Raw genomic sequence first — 22,597 nt, 5'->3', positions numbered from 1 at the left:
GCGGGGCCCTATAGGCGCGGGGCCCTATAGGCGCGGGGCCCTATAGGCGCGGGGCCCTATAGGCGCGGGGCCCTATAGGCGCGGGGCCCTATAGGCGCGGGGCCCTATAGGCGCGGGGCCCTATAGGCGCGGGGCCCTATAGGCGCGGGGCCCTATAGGCGCAGGGCCCTTTAGGCGAGGGGTCCTACTCCCCCAGCTAGGAAGTCCATTTCCAGCGCAGTTTGTACGAAGAACTGTTATTAGAGGTGCTGTCTTCGTCAAAACGCCAGCAACACGATCGCACACGAAGGTAAAGTGACCGGCGCGGCGGACGAGTGATGCGATGACCGCCTGGACGCGGCGAAGACTGCGCCCCTCCCTTCCGGCTTTCACTTGGCGAGCGGTCGACGAGCCGCTCTCACCGCGAGTTGAGCCATCGAGCCGCGCCACGCGTGCTGCGAGTATCGATACCCCCGCGCAGTCGATACGCGCGCGATTACGCACTGCAACGGCCTCGCCGGCAGAGTTGCACAAGCTCCGGCCATCCCGCGCGCTCCTGACCGCCTTCCACCACTGGGTCGCGCGGACTTGGGTTGCGCGGCGCGACGGGATTGGCCAACGCCTCCCGCAGCCAGTCGTATTGCAAGGCCGGGTCTGCACACCACGCAAAGAGCGCAAAGACGCAACAACGATATCAGCTCGGAAGTCGCCAACCATACAACTTTAAACTGTAAAACCGTAGGAAACTAATTTATTTCCCTGATGTCTTTGGTTAATTCATGTTTATCACGTAAACATACGAAGTTGTCATTCAGTTGATATAAAAATTTTTTGTGTCTGTGTGCAAGTTTAACAAGTGAAAACGTCAATTATGAAATAAACGACCATATTCGCGTGTTCTCAAATTGCAAATACACATAAAACGAAACTTTGACACGAAATTTAACGTAGAATTCTTAAAAAAAAAAAAAAAAAAAAAAAAAAAAAAAAAAACTGAGTGATAAATATACGCAAATTTGGCTTTCAACATTTCTTGACGCGAATCACGCGTAGTTTTCGCACCCGTCGCTAGAAAACGATGAGATACGTAGACTATCGAATAATTCTATTTGCAGAGCGAAATAATGAGCAGGCAGCTTTTTCGCACTTTCTTCAAATCCGCGCAGCCGCATCACTCGCGAAGTTAACACCTCCCGGTAAAAGAAACCCCCACACACTTCGCTCGTCTCACCCGGACACGGGGGCTCTCGGCGGTCACTCGCGCTTCGAGGGTCGTGGGTTCGGATCCATCCCCCGGCAGAACCCACCGAGACAACAGGCCGACCCCAAGCGGCGCGGAGGAGACCTCGTCATGTTACGTCCGTACATAACCCGTGCAACGTCACTCTTTATTTCGCCCTGACCGATACGAACCCACACACCCACGCGCGTAGAAAATAAAACTCGAGTTTTAGCTTTTATATTTATGATGGGTGCAAAGCTGTCTGGCAACACACATAAAGAATAACAGTTTATTTGTGTCGAACATTTATAATATTCAGATATATAAATGTCCAAATAATACATAAAAACCCTACTTGAATATGCATTTTAAAAATTCAAGATTTCAAAGCCTCCTAACTGCAGCCAGCCCTTTTTTATTTTTATTCTTTTTATTTCTGTACTTGTATATTATTTTGGCCACTTCTTAATAAGATTCTTCGTGTACCGATGTGTGCCGACCCAGATGTTGTAATGTATAACGCATAGTTTTGAATGGCCGTCAGATTAAACACCATCGAGTTTTTTTTTCCGTGCCTACTTTCCATTTAAATATTCCAAACAAAACAAAAAAATTAAAATCCATGACAGGGTTAAATTAGTATAGATAAATATAAAACCAAGAAAAAAGGTCGCTAAAAAACCAATCGCCATTGAAATCACGATCAGACAGCAACTTGACTGTCCATCTCTCCTTACACACGAATGGATGAATTTGGGTTTGACGACTATGATATCGATATATTGGGGACGGAGCAAGGGAGAAACGCGAACTCCCAGATAAAACTTACGACTCACGGTAAAGTCCGTCATGTTTCTCACTTGCGTAAAGTATTACTCCCGCCGAGAGTCGAACCCGGATAGCACTGATGGAAGACGAGTGTTCTGTGTAATCAATCAATCAACCAGTGTGGCTTCCAAACTGCGGAAGAATCTGTACCTCGGAGGCCTAAGACACTATGTCACATAAACCGTATTTTTCATGAGAGCAGTTTAAAGAATTTTAAAATGTACCTAATTTATTTACTGAACTATTTTCTACCCTAAATGTGAATTTTTGACATATCTTAGATCTTAGTGTTGTATGTGACTAGAAGAACCTCAAACTGGTCAGGTTTATGGTTAAAAGGGCATTTTGCTCAAAAGTAGACATAGTGTCTTATGGCTCCGAGGTTCAGATGAATGAAACAGTTTTGGGCACTTACAACTCAAGGTTTACTTCCGGGACGTTAAAAATTTACATTGTATGCAAGAAAACTTTCGATATTGCTTCTACGAGAAAATATTTGTCACTGTTTAAAGAAAATGTGGATTTGATTAAAAAAATGTGAACTTGGCTTGGAAACTATAGACTACATCCCAGACGGCATTAAAAAATGTCTAAATCTTACGTAAAACTCCAGTTTGAGTTAAGGGCAAGATTAAAGTCCAGAAAGTACTATGTGAAGTCACTAGGTTCAATATTTCTGGTGAAAGATCAAAGAACGACAGTACGCGTGACGATACTGAAGCCAAAATGATCAACTATTTCGGCGAGTTAGTGTAGTTCTAAACGGGATAGAAAAATGTGAACATATGACATGTAACCCGCTAGAAAAAAGGAGGAACATCGTACCGAAATGAAAACTGGCAGTAACGACAAACTCTTGAGCGAACTAAAAATGACGGCAGCGCAGTGCTGCGACCTGGCGGCCAAGGTAAAACAACTGGACTCTTATCTACCCGGAAAAAAACATCTGAAAGCCAGCGGCTCGATTGATGCCGGATTACGATACGCGCCGAACCACATAATGGTGGATTAAAGACATTTAAATGCACCACCACGAAGAGAGACAGGATTAAGGCTGCGGCATGCCGTCTAACGAACACGAACAAAGCTACGGGGCCGTACTTGACCAGGGTGGAGCCGTCAGCAAACACACTAGAGACCAACACCGGACAGCTACATAGGCGAGAGAGTGAAAATTAACCTAGCGGCAAGAGGCGTCACTATTTTTTTAAGAAATTTGAAGCACTTCTGTATAATTTTTCAATAAGTTTTAATAAGATATAAGAAAAGTTATTTTAGTTGTCAATGTTGGTCCCATATGTATTAAACAGTTAGGCCTACATTGTTCGTATATTTTGTCCTCTATCGGACTGACGGAAAAACAACGCCATGTTTTCACACACAAAACTTGGGAGTTTTACGGTATTAGTCTCTAGCCGTCAATTATCTATGAGGGGTAGTTTGAGGGGGGGGGGGGGGGCGAAAAACCCTCCCCTCGTTTGCTGCAGTACCTTAATTCCATAAATAAAACATGACAGAGAAACATTTTTTTTATACTCAAGATAACCATTTGAGGTAGAGATTTAAAACAGGAAATGCATCGTTAGTGAAAGGTAAACGTCATTCCTACGAGGTTCAGAGATAAAATCTTGACGTGTTCAACTGATGTCAATTTTTTGTTGTCCACAGTTACTGAAATATCGATAACTGTTCCGACGACGAAACTTGTCCTGCGCCTGTGAAAAGTAATAATTTAAATTAAGAAAAGCGAGAGAGAAGAGAAAAAATTATCAAGAATTGAAGTGTGAACTGACTATCTTTCTAAATGAAAAAAAAAAAAATTGAAGAGTAATAGTGATTGCTGGTGTAAACGTTCTTTCAAATGGCATTCATGAGAGTTCACACTAAAAGGTTACGTACTTTTAAAATGCATGTCAAAGCTAAGCGTACATGAACTAAAACATTTCGTCCAGTTTATCCATCTCATTTCTGAGCTGAGGTTTAAAAACATTATTTTTTTCAGTGTTGTGAAACCAACAAATAAAAAAAAAATACAAATTTCGAATGTTAAATTTTTTTTTTTTAGTAGAACATTAATTCCTAATTTGAAAATAAATTTAAAGTGAGGTGTTTCACGTGATATCTTCCGCACACATGTGCGAAGAGTGCAGGGTCATCTCAGCAGGGCGGCTCCAGGGCAGTAACCCAGGACCTCACGGCGATGCTCTCCATCTTCAGTTCATTCCCTTGTTTGTCTCGTGTTGTTTTTAAAATACTGAAATTAACGGGGGAAAGGGAATGTTAAAATTTTATTAGCATATAAGCTTAAGTGCTGGTCAATACGAATTCCAGTACATGGTTTGGTATTTGAGAAACTGCTGCCACGTGATTCCACTGGAATCTGATCGTAAGCATTTATGAAACAGACCCGGAGATAATTTATTAGTAAGAACATCAACGTTTCCCCAAGGATGAATTAGCGAAACCATGGTCGAAATTTAAGTTGCAGGTCGGTTTGAAATATGGGCGACCACCGTGGGGAGCAGCCTGCCACCAGTGCAACCACCGTGGGGAGCAGCCTGCCACCAGGGCAACCACCGTGGGGAGCAGCCTGCCACCAGGGCGACCACCGTGGGGAGCAGCCTGCCACCAGTGCGACCACCGTGGGGAGCAGCCTGCCACCAGGGCGACCACCGTGGGGATAAGCCTGCCACCAGGGCGACCACCGTGGGGAGCAGCCTGCCACCAGGGCGACCACCGTGGGGAGCAGCCTGCCACCAGTGCAACCACCGTGGGAAGCAGCCTGCCACCAGTGCAACCTCCGTGGGAAGCAGCCTGCCACCAGTGCAACCTCCGTGGGGAGCAGCCTGCCACCAGGGCGACCACCATGGGGAGCAGCCTGCCACCAGGGCGACCACCGTGGGGATAAGCCTGCCACCAGGGCGACCACCGTGGGGATAAGCCTGCCACCAGGGCGACCACCGTGGGGAGCAGCCTGCCACCAGTGCAACCACCGTGGGAAGCAGCCTGCCACCAGTGCAACCACCGTGGGGAGCAGCCTGCCACCAGTGCAACCACCGTGGGGAGCAGCCTGCCACCAGGGCAACCACCGTGGGGAGCAGCCTGCCACCAGGGCGACCACCGTGGGGAGCAGCCTGCCACCAGGGCAACCACCGTGGGGAGCAGCCTGCCACCAGGGCAACCACCGTGGGGAGCAGCCTGCCACCAGGGCAACCACCGTGGGGAGCAGCCTGCCACCAGGGCGACCACCGTGGGGAGCAGCCTGCCACCAGGGCGACCACCGTGGGGAGCAGCCTGCCACCAGGGCGACCACCGTGGGGAGCAGCCTGCCACCAGGGCGACCTCCGTGGGGAGCAGCCTGCCACCAGGGCGACCTCCGTGGGGAGCAGCCTGCCACCAGGGCGACCACCGTGGGGAGCAGTTTGCCACCAGGGCGACCACCGTGGGGAGCAGCCTGCCACCAGGGCGACCACCGTGGGGATAAGTCTGCCACCAGGGCGACCACCGTGGGGAGCAGCCTGCCACCAGGGCGACCACCGTGGGGAGCAGCCTGCCACCAGGGCGACCACCGTGGGAAGCAGCCTGCCACCAGTGCGACCAGCGTGGGAAGCAGACTGCCACCAGGGCGACCACCGTGGGGAGCAGCCTGCCACCAGGGCGACCACCGTGGGGAGCAGCCTGCCACCAGTGCGACCACCGTGGGGAACAGCCTGCCACCAGGGCGACCACCGTGGGGAGCAGCCTGCCACCAGGGCGACCACCGTGGGGATAAGCCTGCCACCAGGGCGACCACCGTGGGGAGCAGCCTGCCACCAGGGCGACCACCGTGGGGAGCAGCCTGCCACCAGTGCGACCACCGTGGGGAGCAGCCTGCCACCAGGGCGACCACCGTGGGGATAAGCCTGCCACCAGGGCGACCACCGTGGGGAGCAGCCTGCCACCATGGCGACCACCGTGGGAAGCAGACTGCCACCAGGGCGACCACCGTGGGGAGCAGCCTGCCACCAGGGCGACCACCGTGGGGATAAGCCTGCCACCAGGGCGACCACCGTGGGGAGCAGCCTGCCACCAGGGAGACCACCGTGGGGATAAGCCTGCCACCAGGGCGACCACCGTGGGGAGCAGCCTGCCACCAGGGCGACCACCGTGGGAAGCAGCCGGCCACCAGTGCAACCACCGTGGGGAGCAGCCTGCCACCAGGGCAACCACCGTGGGAAGCAGCCTGCCACCAGGGCAACCACCGTGGGGGGCAGCCTGCCACCAGGGCAACAACCGTGGGGAGCAGCCTGCCACCAGGGCAACCACCGTGGGGAGCAGCCTGCCACCAGGGCAACCACCGTGGGGAGCAGCCTGCCACCAGGGCAACCACCGTGGGGAGCAGCCTGCCACCAGGGCAACCACCGTGGGGAGCAGCCTGCCACCAGTGCAACCACCGTGGGAAGCAGCCTGCCACCAGTGCAACCACCGTGGGGAGCAGCCTGCCACCAGGGCAACCACCGTGGGGAGCAGCCTGCCACCAGGGCAACCACCGTGGGGAGCAGCCTGCCACCAGGGCAACCACCGTGGGGAGCAGCCTGCCACCAGGGCAACCACCGTGGGGAGCAGCCTGCCACCAGGGCAACCACCGTGGGGAGCAGCCTGCCACCAGGGCAACCACCGTGGGGAGCAGCCTGCCACCAGTGCAACCACCATGGGAAGCAGCCTGCCACCAGGCCAACCACCGTGGGGAGCAGCCTGCCACCAGGGCAACCACCGTGGGGGGCAGCCTGCCACCAGGGCAACCACCGTGGGGAGCAGCCTGCTACCAGTGCAACCACCGTGGGGAGCAGCCTGCCACCAGTGCAACCACCGTGGGAAGCAGCCTGCCACCAGTGCAACCACCGTGGGGAGCAGCCTGCCACCAGGGCAACCACCGTGGGGAGCAGCCTGCCACCAGGGCAACCACCGTGGGGAGCAGCCTGCCACCAGGGCAACCACCGTGGGGAGCAGCCTGCCACCAGGGCAACCACCGTGGGGAGCAGCCTGCCACCAGGGCAACCACCGTGGGGAGCAGCCTGCCACCAGGGCAACCACCGTGGGAAGCAGCCTGCCACCAGGGCAACCACCGTGGGGGGCAGCCTGCCACCAGGGCAACCACCGTGGGGAGCAGCTTGCCACCAGGGCAACCACCGTGGGGAGCAGCCTGCCACCAGGGCAACCACCGTGGGATAGCAGCCTGCCACCAGGGCAACCACCGTGGGAAGCAGCCTGCCACCAGGGCAACCACCGTGGGGAGCAGCCTGCCACCAGGGCAACCACCGTGGGGGGCAGCCTGCCACCAGGGCAACCATCGTGGGGAGCAGCCTGCCACCAGGGCAACCACCGTGGGGAGCAGCCTGCCACCAGGGCAACCACCGTGGGGAGCAGCCTGCCACCAGGGCAACCACCGTGGGAAGCAGCCTGCCACCAGGGCAACCACCGTGGGGGGCAGCCTGCCACCAGGGCAACCACCGTGGGGAGCAGCCTGCCACCAGTGCAACCACCGTGGGGAGCAGCCTGCCACCAGTGCAACCACCGTGGGAAGCAGCCTGCCACCAGTGCAACCACCGTGGGGAGCAGCCTGCCACCAGGGCAACCACCGTGGGGAGCAGCCTGCCACCAGGGCAACTACCGTGGGGAGCAGCCTGCCACCAGGGCAACCACCGTGGGGAGCAGCCTGCCACCAGGGCAACCACCGTGGGGAGCAGCCTGCCACCAGGGCAACCACCGTGGGGAGCAGCCTGCCACCAGGGCAACCACCGTGGGAAGCAGCCTGCCACCAGGGCAACCACCGTGGGGGGCAGCCTGCCACCAGGGCAACCACCGTGGGGAGCAGCTTGCCACCAGGGCAACCACCGTGGGGAGCAGCCTGCCACCAGGGCAACCACCGTGGGATAGCAGCCTGCCACCAGGGCAACCACCGTGGGAAGCAGCCTGCCACCAGGGCAACCACCGTGGGGAGCAGCCTGCCACCAGGGCAACCACCGTGGGGGGCAGCCTGCCACCAGGGCAACCACCGTGGGGAGCAGCCTGCCACCAGGGCAACCACCGTGGGGAGCAGCCTGCCACCAGGGCAACCACCGTGGGGAGCAGCCTGCCACCAGGGCAACCACCGTGGGAAGCAGCCTGCCACCAGGGCAACCACCGTGGGGAGCAGCCTGCCACCAGGGCAACCACCGTGGGGAGCAGCCTGCCACCAGGGCAACCACCGTGGGGAGCAGCCTGCCACCAGGGCAACCACCGTGGGGAGCAGCCTGCCACCAGGGCAACCACCGTGGGAAGCAGCCTGCCACCAGGTCAACCACCGTGGGGGGCAGCCTGCCACCAGGGCAACCACCGTGGGGAGCAGCCTGCCACCAGGGCAACCACCGTGGGGAGCAGCCTGCCACCAGGGCAACCACCATGGGGAGCAGCCTGCCACCAGGGCAACCACCGTGGGAAGCAGCCTGCCACCAGGGCAACCACCGTGGGGAGCAGCCTGCCACCAGGGCAACCACCGTGGGGGGCAGCCTGCCACCAGGGCAACCACCGTGGGGAGCAGCCTGCCACCAGGGCAACCACCGTGGGGAGCAGCCTGCCACCAGGGCAACCACCGTGGGAAGCAGCCTGCCACCAGGGCAACCACCGTGGGGGGCAGCCTGCCACCAGGGCAACCACCGTGGGGAGCAGCCTGCCACCAGGGCAACCACCGTGGGGAGCAGCCTGCCACCAGGGCAACCACCGTGGGGAGCAGCCCCGGCCCGAGTTACAAGAGGCGCGAAGACCAGACTAATGTTCAGTTGGCTCCAAAATGTGCGAGATAAAAGACAAATAGATAAAAATAAACACGCAAGCGAGTCTTTCAGTACTCGCCAGAGATCTGCAACATCTCACCTCGGTAAGGAGAAAATTCATGTGTTCTCGTTTTGCAAAAACACTTATAATACGAAACTCAATATACGAAATGAAGGTTTAATTTTTTTAAATAATGTCGAGCGTAGTAAACATACACAATTTTTTTTCAACTAGGTACACTTAGAGTCTGCACCCGCCGCTAGAATTCGTTTCCGGATAAATTACGTCGATACAAGCGAAAAACACTTGAAAACATACTAAATCGCAACTATAAGGGCATCCCGTAGACTGCTTCCGCTACCAGAATTGCACGACAATCGATACGACGCCGGAGTGACTTATTCATAATTAACGTGACACTAGCATCGATTTCTTGTTCTTCAAGTCAATGACGCTACAAGCCAGCAGGTCACAATCAGCTGTTGCCAAATGTGTTTACTATCTTCGCAATGTCTCACTAGGCCATAAACACACTGTTCCTCCACAATAAAGATAAGAAAAGGAAAGTTTAGAACCAACCAGGAGCCAGGAACTACACAAACGTGGTTAACGCATGTGCCCTGTTGTAAATTCTGCACATGTAAGCAGATACTATAAAAGTTTCAAGAGTAACAATGTTATGAAATATGCAAATATAGCTTCGCAGATTTTTCCTTCAAATATTTGATTGTTGACTGAAGCAGACCTTCTTAAAAACCAAGATATTCCAGCTACAATGTATCATATATTATTTTTAACAATCTGGATGCTAATTATTCAAATCAAATGCATTAAATATAGTGTGTCGGACAATAATTACAAACTCTTATTAAGTTATTGAATTTCTCGCATTGGAGAGCTGTAAATATTGTAAGCTCTGAAACGACGCGAGAAGCAGGCATCACAACTAATAAAAAACAAGACTCAGGGGCAAGAATTGTTGTATACGGAAGTTCATGCGTACCCGCATATTTGGGGGAAAAGACCCGCGAAGCAGCTGACCTCGGCAGCAGCAAGTAGCAGCTCCAACAAACGAGGAAACGCGCTTAGCGCAACGATTCAACCAGCACTGATGGCCCCACTCACTTCTGATTGCGTGATTTCTGAAACTTACAAGGAACTATCAACGTTTCAATCTCTACACGCATACAGATCGGAAGAAAGACGAATTAGAACATGCTATACCCGAACAAACTAGACCGTTGTCAGGCATCAAATGGATATTATAGGTTTATCATGTTTATAATGTTGTGGCCATAATGTAAACATATCCACTGAATGCATTATTATGGACTCTTGGTTTCATCCTCGGCGACTATAATCCGGCATTATGCTCCAGTGGAAAGTGTTACTATTTCAATGACCAGTGCAAGACTAATTGTTGTGGACACAAGTATAGTGAAGTAATTAAATTCATAGTGTAGACATTAGTAATAAATAAAACTGTACTAATTAATTGGGCTATCCCTTACGAACCCCGTAGTCCTAACAAAAATCATAACAGTATTATCAATAGTGTACACGGAATTTGGGCAACATATCGGCAACGGAAAGGACGCCAAAAATCTGTTCCCGAAAGATAAAGGACTGGACGAGTCCTGTCGTGCGCTAGGAACACGGTTCGGGTACAGGTTTAGCGCATTTGCCACCTAAACCCTTATTTGTGCGAGTTGGAATACTGGCCTCAACCACGCGCTCACCGAGCCACCTCCACAGACCTGTCACCGCCGCACGCTGGTCAATACAGGAACTGGTTACTTGCAGCTTGTCACTAAACTGCAGTGCGGGAAACCAGTCCACTTACCTCGACACACTCGCGGCTCATTGTGGCATGTTGCACCGGCACATGACTCCCCCCCCCCCCCGGATCCACGGCCGACCGAAGAGAAACATTACGCTGAGCAAGCTAACTAGCTACCTCCTGCGAACTCGCTTGCTGTTAGCTCGTCACTCGATTTCCTATAGCAAGTGCGGTCTCGCTACTCGCTTTCCATGTGTGTATGTGTTCCCCCCCCCCCCCCCTTTTATTGACCGTTTGAGGTCTATTCGATATAAATAAAATATCCATATACGACGAAAAAAAAAATATTTACTTGCTGTGACAATGTATTTTGTCAGCCTTGCCAAACAAAAAAAAATACAGTTAAGTTAACGCAACTGTTTTGCTGATTCATCCGAATAGTTCTGCAGAAAATTTGTTAGAATCAACAGTGGGCCCAAACATTCATTCCGCCACTTACAAATGTCTCCGAGTGTTGGCACAGAGGTCGGTTCTCGCCATCGTAGTCTAGTCATGACCGGTCCAGTGGTTCCAACTTTCTTCTTTTCGAGAGCCAGATATTTTTTTTTTTTTGAATTTCATCCGAGGGCCACAAAATATAAAATGTATTACCACAATTTTTAAATGCCATGTTATTCTGCACAATAGCCAATAAATTCAATGTGTGACATGTGATGAAGAAAGTAAAAATAATTATCTCAAACTATGATTTACCGAAAAAAATTAACTTAAGAAGTGCCATGAAACAATATATGGATTCGAAAAAATATAAATATTTTTCAATATTTCTGTGAGAATATCATGGCTTCATAATATGGCCATCATCTTCTACATGCATGCAAATAAAAATGTACACTATAATTTATCTAATTATTTATGTTTATTGAAAGGTTCATCGCCGGTCCTGTCACGTGACCGCCACCGCAGCCACCCTCCCCCGCTAGCTCGGACCAAACAAACCATGCGCCCCGCCAATTGCCGGTTTAACGACTTGCAATTGGTCGGTCGCGAGGCGTGCTTCAGCCTTGATCCGTGCTGTACCCGGGCACATGCGTCATCCTGGTCAGCTGCCAGGCGGCACGGCCGCCACACTACCTGCTGCACTGTCAAACACTCCTCACCTTCCATTCACGGAGCACGCACTGTTAAAAAGTTATACAGATATATTCGTAAACTGGCATGTAACTTCTGAATAATATTTATATGGCGTTTTTTGCGTTGATCCCAAACTCGCAACGATCCCAAACTCGCAACGATCCCAAACTCGCAACGATCCCAAACTCGCAACGATCCCAAACTCGCAACGATCCCAAACTCGCAACGATCCCAATCTCGCAACGATCCCAAACTCGCAACGATCCCAATCTCGCAACGATCCCAAACTCGAAACAATACTAAATTCACAACATATGAAACAGATGTTTAATATCTGTGCACCGAACGAATTGCTAAATGAATGTTCATAAATAAACGAGCCGTACCAAGTTACAGGATATAAATTATTTTTTTTAAATTTTTGATGACAACACATTAACCTTTCAGACTTTTTGCTCTTATTACAAATCAATCACGTCTGCTACACACGCCTAATTTAAATCGACCTTGCTGCCACTGTGAAGACAGCTGGAATGCCAAAAAAATGTGGGGGGGGGGGGGGAGGGGGCAGTATAAATGAAAGAAATAAAACCAAGCGCACGCCCTGTAGTTAGAGGAAATTTGTAACTAATCCTCACAACTATTGTTCATAGAAATATTTTTAGTCAATGATTTTCCTTTCGTTATTGTTTATTATTGTATGACCCACGGATCCTCATTCCCCACGTAAGAGGTCGAATTCCGGAAAATATTCACCCCGTTCCCCTTATGACTTATTCAGGAAAATACCCCTCCTCCTGTTTCGAACTGGGTACGTCTTTGAGTGTAGATCTAACGTTCACTTTGTTTACAACAGAACACAGAACTCTGGAAACCAAATCTGGCGAGGAACCTTTCGTTTATTTGAGGCGCACTCTTCGTTGGAGAGTTAGTAAACACACCGTTATTTCCAACCATGATAACTTTGTGAATACATTTTTTTATCCTTCAGTTAATTGTCACGCGAATTTGGTTAGACGTCCAAAACATTGACCTAAAGTAGTGATTACTTTGTCGAAACAGTTTTAACTTTTTAATGGAAGTTTTTTTTTTTAACAACGGAGATTAAAATTCATATTTACTAACCCTCACCAGACGTTGTAGCGCCATTTCCGCTATGTTTTGGGCGGAACAACATGGCGTTGGCGAGATTAAAACGTGACTTTACTGCCTCACGGCATGCCGTCTGCTGACCAATTCCTAACTCCAAATTTATATCAGTGTATCGACGGCATTCTCAAACAATCACGTGAGTTCTTATCTCCCAGACGAGTTGTGTTGGCATACAGCATTACGTCTTTCGACAGAGATAAGCAACTGCAGCGTGACGTGTGCCAGAAGTGAAACCAACGTTACTTCGCGCGGTACACACAGGAGTCTCGGTCTGGCAGGTCATGATGGGTTATTTCATTTCTATGACATTGTTAAAAAGCTATTTATGTAAATTCATCAAGATAGCACTTCTGAATTTGTTGACTGGTCACGAAATATGTCACCATATATTTACTAAACGTTATCTGCGAGTCGTTAAACGTCACGCAAGTGATACTCACGGAAATTTTTACCCATATTAAATTACACTTCACAAAATATCTGGCGAAAACATTTGCGACCAAATAAACGCAAGAGGAATGACCTTTAAGGGGGATTACGTCCCTCCATCTTGGATTTTTCTATCCTCCATCTTGGATTTTTCTATCTTTTTGCCATAATTTTAATTTTGAACAATTTATCTGAATTTTCGGCATGACAATGCATAAATAGTATCTCCCAGACCTTATATACCTTGCTGCAACCACATACATACTAACAAGCTAGTAAATAACTTATTATTTCACGCGGGCGGATACAACTCATAATAACCCCACCAATTCACAAGTGCTGACTTCAACAAACAGCCAAAGTTAAGTCCTGTGCCGTGTCAAAAAAAAAAAAAACAAGCACGGAAGCTTTAATGCAAGCAGTATCAAATTATTTGAAATTGCAAGATGGCGACGCCTAATCCCCCTTAAATAACAGTACTGGCGCGTGTGAAACCCAGCATTAACATATGGGTTCCGGAACTCTTGCTGTGCGCCAAATGACTTGGTGTTCGTAACTAAACGAGCAGCACGGAGTTTCTGGATAGATGTATCGGGGTTTGCCTGGTCACGCGAGCCTTGCGAGTGTAACTATCGATCAATCTCGAATGTTACACACGCCTATCTGAAATCGACTTTACTGTCCCTGTGAAGACAGCAGGAGGCTATGAGTGCGTGATGCTATGAAAGTCGAGAAGTCTCTTACCACTGATACAACTATCTATAGCGCATCCCGTCCTTAGATTGCAGTGTGCATTTTAATGGGCTTTTACTATTTCCAATCTACAATATCTGTTATTAGCACTGCCCTAGTTTCTGTTTGCCCGTTTGTCAAATATATGCAAAGAGAACTTAACAAGTTTTTAAATGTATTAAAGAAAAAAAAACTATTTTTACAAGTAAAAATTGAAATGAGATTTTAGGAAAAACAGTTTCTTGTTTTTCATCAAGACCATCTATTATAAATTTTCTCTTCTACGAAAATTTATCAAAAATACGCCACCTTGGTTTAAACAATTTTTGTCATTAGTATTTTTAATATCTTTCAATATTAAAAATTTGGGCTCTGATCGACATATGCATTATATAACAATGCCTTGTTTTGAATATTAATATACCGCGACAAATAGTTTCGCCTGTAAAATAATAATTGGTCTTTAGAATTAATATATTTTTTCTTTTATAATGTGCTTATGCAACTGTAATAACTATCAAAAAGCACTATATTTATAATCTTTTAAAAAATCAACAAACTGGTAAATTTTAAAATATACTAATAGTATCATAATTATCTATAATATAATGTTAACATGCTGGGTCGTATCAATCTGACAACAATGAGCGCCATTTGCTCTACAATGCAATCTTAAGAGTGAGAGAGACTGTATCTCTCTCTACACTACCCTCTGATCAAGCCTGGGACTAGCCAAGCCTCAGTAGGTTCCAACTTATTGGCAGCGTCACTTCAACAACCCATTGCATGCCTTCATCCATTGACTTCACAGCATTTCTTCACTATGTATAATTTCCGTGTCAGCATCTCTTATTTTTTACTTAACACATTGCTATTAAAACAACTGAATATTCAGTTTGCTTGACATTACACTTTCAGAATCTTAAAATAAAATAAAAATTCTCACGACACAATAATATGAAATGTGGTTCGTTTGTTTCAAACTGATGTCGATACTTATAAATAGATATTATAAATAGGACCTATATTACGTTCTTTTATGGAAGTTATTGTTACACATTATTATCTTTATAGTATTTATTACTTCATCTCATAACAATCTTTTGTATGTATTGAAATGATTTCATTCGGTTCATGAATGGAATGGAGGGAAGTGCAAAAATAAATGCCACAGCAATAGAAAAATTCGTTAATTTAGAATAGGTGTGACCACCGGCAACTTGATGAAAAAAATTCTACCAAAAAGGGGCAAGTTATCACTTTGATGTAACTTACAGAGGGTTATAACCGTCAAATACGTAATCTTATTTAAACAAAATGTTCCCTTATAACTATTTTCGAACAAACAGCATTATGTGTAATTGTGTAAATGTTCGTGAATCCTGGCCCTCCTTATAATAGCTTAGTTATTGTTTTTGTCCCCACTTAAGTTGAACAATATTCGCAAAATTATAAAAATTGCAATTTTCTGTACCATTTGAAGATTGAAAAGTTCTTGATTTAAAAAAAAATTATAATGTACAGGCTGAGTACGAATAATTAAAACTAGTCTTTGTCAAGCTGTTTCTCAATCAGCAATGAAGTAAAAAAATTGCTTCTGCCATTGCTAAAAGGTTCTTCTTGATTAACAAAAAAAAATTGCTAAAATAATTCTATAGTTAAGTGTTTCTTCCCAAACTTGTGACTTCACAACCCCATGTTCAGATCACTTGAACATGTTAAAAAAATCTTTTTACACTAACAGGGAAACCACAACTAGGATACACAAGAATGTGTAGACAGACAGAAAGTGAAACGGGCCCTAGGAGATTTATAAAAGCACTTTCAGTGTAATTTTATGGAAACTTTATTTATTTATTAACCTAGTCCTTAGGGACTGCAGAATCGGGAATTACAATAGCCTCCGTGATGGTTTTATTCTTGGTCTGCACATCTGTCTTCAAAAAGCCCGAAGCTCCTAATTGCACCTTTCTAGTTTACTTTTCAAATACTAGGGACTGCTTTATATAAAAAAAAAAAATTTAAAAAAAAGTTGGAAGTTATGAAGACTACGAAATCCAAGGAATGCAGACAACACTATCACGTTCAAGTCAAATCTAGTTAACGGTCTTACACCCTTCATGCAATACATTTGAGAAAACGTCTTCGTCAGGTTGAAAATGCAAATTGGTGCCATATGGGACGCAACAAAACCGGCCGCAATTTGAAGTCCTTCACACTTGACATTCGACCAACCAAGTAAGGTAGCTTCACTGCTACACCGGGGCTTTGAAGGCTTCAACAAACCGACAGAAATGTAGTCTAGCTATCTGCGAAGAAATAATACAAACTTTAGATAACTAATTTTGATCCAGCTAGGAAACAAATCTTCTTACAGAGAGGAGATTGGACGGTTGTCTAGTCTACACAAGTCTACCCAAAATTATTAAAGAGGGGTTGACATTTAATATTTTAAATATACCGATAGAAAAAGGAAATTTTGAATTTCAAATGTCACCAATCCTATATGGTGGCTGGTCGCAGATCAGCTTCTAGCTTCTCGTCCTGATCCCAGCACCAGGAGCAACTTCGTTCCACTACTCGAAGCCCTTCACTGCACACAAATGATCTTGAGTCTTGTTAAACTCAACACAGTGGAGGGCAAGCCTATAAAATGCCCTGAATCAAAACCAGAAATCCTTCCAGCAGTGAAGCACGCGCTGGTTTCGTGGGGAGTGGACATTTGGAGGCCGGTGGGTCCACTTCGCTGGCCAAGGTCCTGCACCGGACATTCCTTAAAGGCCAGCAGCATGTCCCGAGAGGCTGTGCATCAGGTTCCATCTCGGGCGGACCAAAGTGGTCTCTCGCGTCCGGTTTGGTTCCCGATGCGAGAGGGCGCGGAGCTCTCAACTGTAGCGCAGTTGACTCATCCTTAAGGCCCTTCCCCACCCGGGAAGCCTTCGTTTCACAGACGAGAGAGCCACACCCGAAGTTCCCCCAAGTTCATTCGCGCTTTTTTTCTTCCGTTCTATCTCATTGTATAAACCGGTGTGGCATTAAATTTTAGGAAACCGTTTACATGATTTCACAGTTTCTTCACTGTAGCTATCCTAACCAAATCAACCGTCCACAATGTTTTAAAGTATTTATAATGTAGCTAACCTAACCTTTTACAATGAACAAAAAAACAACCGAAGAAGCACGATCGGGCGTTTGTCTCTCTCGCCTGTGAAAAGAAGGCTTCCCTTCCCTACCCGGGCACACACACGGCGCGCAGAGCTTCAGGAAAAACAACGCCATTTGAAAACTACTCAAGCTATCCGAGTGGGGTCTGATACGAATAACATTTAAGAGTTTGCTGCGGGCCGATAAGTAGTTTGTTTCCGGATTAGGTTTTTAAACAGCGATCTTATAATAGTTAAAATGGCTAAAACGCGTGTTTTCAGAGTAATTTTTAGGCATAAAACAACGGGTACAGGTATTTGAAAGCCCTTAACGGACTTGCATTACTACACCTTTATCTACATTACTCCGCCATGTAATGTTAGCTTTTAAATTATACTAAATAATGTATATCACAGTGCTGGACGGACTTTTATACCTTGTAATGTTTGTGCAGTTTTAAAAATTTTGAACATGAATAAATTTAAATCACAATAATATTCGTGATATAATGAAATAAACTCAGATTTTTATTTTAAGTTACAGAAACATAATTTCATTTTTAAGCAGAAAATATTTTCGCAAGTGACTTTCATATTAACATTATCTTAGTTATTTAACTTTTTTAACCTCTAATCGGCCATGTGCTCTACGCTATTTAAAAAAAAAAAAATTGTTGAAACGGAAACCGATGTCATTTCCGTTTTCGCCAAGCACGATTTTGATTGGCCGATCGCATCAAACATCCAACTTATTTTAAAGCCCGTCCTACGTGAAAAATATTTTCCGGACACTCAAGTCATCCAACTTATCAAACACATGGCTGAGGTGGTGACGTTGTCGAGGACGTAATAACCCTCCAACTTTGACACAACATATTGGAAGGTGTTGGACACGAAAATTATTATTTCTAAGGGGATGTAATTGGAAAAAGTAATCTTTATTTCATATAATTTTATAAAAAAAAATTATCATTTGATATTTAATTTTTTTTGCTCTTTTGAGCATATTAAATAATTTTATGGAATGCCTTATCAACAGTGACCAACTGCTACAAATTTTCTCCAGTGAAATAATAATTGGAGTTTAGCTTCAAATTATTTTATCTTTCAGAACGACTAACTGTACTAATACTGTCAAAAGACACTAATTTAGTCTAAAAAATAAACAACTAGTAAAATAAAACAATATCAAAACTTATTATAAATAACGGTGGTATACGTAAGTTTTGATAATGATGCATAGCTAAACTCTCTTCTTGGTTCTTTGTACATAACAAGGAACATATTAGATGCAATACTTGTACTTAACTACTCCAATTATAACCTGATTTGTAATTATCTACTTGAAAAAACTACCATAAAAAATCAGCCTCATAGAGTCGTCACAAAACATAACGTTTTACTATAACACTAATTATATTTAATACAGAAGACCTTTAACATAGTTACATAATAATCAGATAAGTGTAATCTAATTTACTATCCCTAAATAATTTTTAATAATATCACATTATTTTGAAAACATGTGTTGAGTTATATATATATGTTTATCTTCAGTTGACATTTCTCTAGTAACCTTGTCCTTGTACATAAAACAAACAGAACATATATTGGTGTTTTGGTATTGGGCATACCATTTAAGGATTCTTACCGTTTGCAGGGACGTCACAAATCCCATAAATAAATATTTTATGTTTATCAGCTTGTGTCCTACTACTATGTTGATAAAAAAAAATAACGTTCAATGACAAAAAAAAATTGTTTTGTATAATCTAAAGCTAACATTTCCACGTCAACTCAAAACAGATCCCATTTTAATAGACTTCAGTCACAAGCTTTTTTTTTTGTTACAGATATTTTTGAAGAAATAGGCATATTTCGAAAATGGAATTCTTTCTTTGAATGGTTTTGGCAATGGGAAGATTGTTTTTAAGATGTTTTTTGGACATACAGCACTTGCTGGATACACTGTAAGAATGCTCAATAACTGATCCAGAAGGTGAACATGCAAACACACAGACAAGCCAAAATCAGCCGTTGTCAAAAGTTAAAAACATTGACAGCACAGAAATTCCGTGGAAAGAATTACCAGAAAAACGTAACACACAAGGACACAATGGGCAAGACAGTTGCAACAAGAACAGTAAATAAAAAAAAACACAACCTTGGACAACAAAAAGACAAACAGGCAAAACAACGACGACAGCACTGACAAAGAAAAAAAAGTAGGCATCCTACGAAAAAAAAACATGGGACTATAGAAAAAGATGTATGCATTACCCAGCAACACCGAAAATTTACCTCTAGCGAGTGACCACGATGCACATTTTAACAACGACCAATCGTCCAACATTTTACACGTAGGAGATTGCGTGGGAAATTCGAAACATATTTAATATCGAAACATCTGTTATCATTGCACTAAAACAAAAATGACGTGAAAGGCAGCAACGGAGCGCGGAGCCCGAGCCTTCAGTTGACTGCACCTAGGGAGCAGCCGTAACTACCTTCGTCGCCATGCAATCTGCATCGCGGTCGTGACGTCACCGTCTCGCTGCTCCAATCTACACGAATGGGATAAGTGCACGCCCTTGAATGTCCCCTTTGGAGAAGTCAAGTGTCACATCGTCCTCTCCAGCCCCTAGACCAAGGGTGGCGACATTTTAATATCAAAGCCTAGTAGCTAACTATATATATATATAGCGGGCCTGTAGGTATCATGTATGGTCTTTTAACTATTTAATACCAACCCTTTTATCTTGATTTTATGTCAAGGCTCGGTACCACACGCCATGATGGTTTGTTTTAGTTTTACTTATAATTTAAACGCTATTTCTTAAATTTTAACTGGATACCTCCCTTGAATATTTTGTTCTGCCACAAATATTTTCAACAGATATCATGGGCATCATGCAGAATTCATTTCGCGATATGCTAGAATCCAAACGCACGTACCTTCTCGTATTGCTTCTGTGATTGGCTCACAGTTTTACTGAAGCACTCTTTAGAGCCAATGAAAAACCTTCTACCAAAGAAGTATCGAATCGCAAGCATCCCGGCTGACGTGTGTCACGAGCCAGTATCAAATGAGCAGGTGTAGTTTTTCCCGAGTACACAAGAGGTCACCGAAACCCACGAGATTTTCCAGTCCATAGTCATGGCTGTAAAATGGCGTGCAAGTCTTAGTACACACCGTCATTTCAGAGCCAAAACTACAAAAAAAAAAGTGATAGTTTTCATCACTCGCCAGTGATGTGTAAACATCTAGCCTCGGTAACGAGCAAACACACGAGCACTCGTGTTGTTCATATTGCAAAATAAACTTACAATACGAAACTGACGAATCTGAACGTATAGGCCTAATTCTTTAAAATAATTCCGAGATACTTCCCACAAACAAAAGCAATTTTTTTTGAGCTGATTAAAGATTATAATATTGTTTTATTATAATGTTATTAAAAAAGTTTTAATAAATTTCTAGTGTCAAGATTTGGAAAAAAAAAAAAAAAAACTGGCTGTGCCGATGTTCTACTAGGCTTCTTGGGAATATAGAAGGAAAATATGTATAATAATCATTGTAATGCCAGTTTTATTAGGTATTTTAAAACTTGTGATCACCTTTCACTATGACTACTTTAGTTTACACAATATAGTCCATGGTAGTTTCACTATCATAAAATTTCATTTGGCACACCATTAAGTTTGGTATGTCCCCCAATGTTTACGAAAGTGACTACACGCGGGTTTATGTTGCTACACGTGTAACACATTTTACGTTTATAGACCTCCGTTCCATTTGAACTAAATTACTCCTACCAAATGCCGTATACCGAGAGCCAATATGTTTACACATTAAAAAAATAATTGGTTGTCTGTAAAGTCGGTTTACGGACGATAGTTTAACGTGACAACGTCATAACAAAACATTGATGAAATGATTGCATACTTTTATGAATAAAATTGAATCATTTTTTATTTTAATAATAAAAGAATAAATACTTGAAATTATACTAGTAATCAGATTTTTAACATGTAAGAATAATTAACCTTTATTGCCGAAATTTTTGTTGTAATAAGCAATGAAAACCACATTAACTTATCACTTCACTTTATAAACAGTCGACGAAACAGTTCAGGTGTAGATGTAAGTTGTGTGCTGCCGCTGTCTTTCTTCAACTCGGACGCATAGGCCAATCGAGTGGAAGAGAGATAGATGCGGCGCAAGCGTACAATGAGCGTAACGGGACACAGCGTAACGGAACAATGTGCGTAACGGTACACTTTTTCGTGCGTGCAGCCGGCGTTCATCGATTTATTAGACTGTTGTCACGTCAAAATTGTACCTGCGAAACTTTGTGAACGAGGGTTTCTCCCCTACAAAGAGCTGGTCGAATGCGAGCGTACCGTCTGTAGCGCATTTTCCTGGCGAGAGGAAATCTGCGGAGGAAGTAGGCTAATGAAGTTATTACAACACTTTGGAGCGGAAGCGCTACGCAACCGCGCGTTTTTTTCCCCCGCGCGACGGGTGAAAGCTAGCGTTCCCGCGGTACAGACACGCCGCTAGCTTCGCACTCACACTGCGTAAACAAACAATCTTCACACTGTTCTCGACTAGTCGCAATCACGCTGTCCAACTTGACAATCAGGCTTTCAGGGTTGCCACTCTCTTACGTCAGCCCATTCCCGTAAGCTGGTCTTTCTCTTCCCTGTCACAGTGATGCACCAGGCAAATGTAACAGAAGAATTTACAATACGCATCAGTAACGTGAAAACGTCTACTCGCCCGTCTCGGTCGAACTTTCTTGAGTGACAAAATACCGTTCAATTTGAATCGCTAGTAACTACGAGACAGATAATGCGACAACAATGGTTGGGTCCACAAAGGATAGTTCACATCTGTGAACGTGTTTGTCGGGCAGTATTTGTTTTGCCTGTGACGTAATGGTATACGCATGCGCGCGAGTGTTACGAATTAGCTTCGTGTAAAGTTATAAATAGGTGCAGCGTGGAAACGCGTTTAGCCAGGACATTGTGAAGAACTTGTGGAACACTACTAGGACCCAGTGAGACAATAAAAAATATTCGCTGGGATTTAAGTGAAAACCGGTATTAAATCGAAAACTACAAAATAAATAAAGATGATGTCTCATGACTCGTACATTTGCTCTGAATGGTAGAAAACGCGAGTCAGAGGAAAGCTCGCGTTTAAAGGAATCCAAAAAACCTAAAAGTCCAGTGTCGAGCGAATGCGAGAGCAACGACAGCGTCGGAAAGGAAATAATAAAAAAAAAGCAAAGCAAATAACGTAGTGGCCCATCGGGCCAGCAACAGTCCAAACATCTAAGGATCATGTAGCCATTGTATTAAAAGATGGATAATTAAATTACATATTAATACGAAACATGA

At 45.5% G+C, this 22,597-nt stretch overlaps 1 protein-coding gene across 9 annotated transcripts in view; it reads right to left on the bottom strand.

Moving 5' to 3' along the window:
• The window catches only part of LOC134533212 (very long chain fatty acid elongase AAEL008004-like), a 197,824-nt gene that overhangs the window by 52,947 nt on the left and 122,280 nt on the right, over positions 1 to 22,597 (bottom strand). The gene's annotated exons all lie outside the window — the stretch shown is intronic.

This window comes from Bacillus rossius, chromosome 6 (assembly GCF_032445375.1).
Source record: "Bacillus rossius redtenbacheri isolate Brsri chromosome 6, Brsri_v3, whole genome shotgun sequence".
Classification (NCBI taxonomy): domain Eukaryota; kingdom Metazoa; phylum Arthropoda; class Insecta; order Phasmatodea; family Bacillidae; genus Bacillus; species Bacillus rossius.
Note: the sequence above shows the minus strand (reverse complement) of the source record. Positions and strands in the feature narration are given on the sequence as shown.